Raw genomic sequence first — 402 nt, forward strand, 5'->3', positions numbered from 1 at the left:
ATATTACATAATATTTCAACTGGAATATGGAGTCTCAAAATCCATGTACAGTCCTTTGCACAGCATGATCATGAAGATGAAAAAAATGACAATCAAGATCTCTGTAGTTCTTATTACATGAAACATCTTCATTAGTCTGATTGACCACAGGATAACCTATAAGAAGTTTTCAATATAATAAATATAAATTATATAACATACATAAATTAGATATTTATATGCTTTGGGAAAAAATAATCTCCAGTTCAGTTCTGCTCATTTCACTGGCATAATGAAAAGATGAATTTTACCCTGCATGTCATCGCAGGGCGAAAATAAGAAGAAAGGCACAGGCAAAGGCAAGGCAAGGCAAGGCAAGGCAAGGCAAGGCAAGGCAAGGCAAGGCAAGGCAAGGCAAGGCAA

This window comes from Prinia subflava, chromosome 3, assembly GCF_021018805.1.
Source record: "Prinia subflava isolate CZ2003 ecotype Zambia chromosome 3, Cam_Psub_1.2, whole genome shotgun sequence".
Taxonomy (NCBI): Eukaryota; Metazoa; Chordata; class Aves; order Passeriformes; family Cisticolidae; genus Prinia; species Prinia subflava.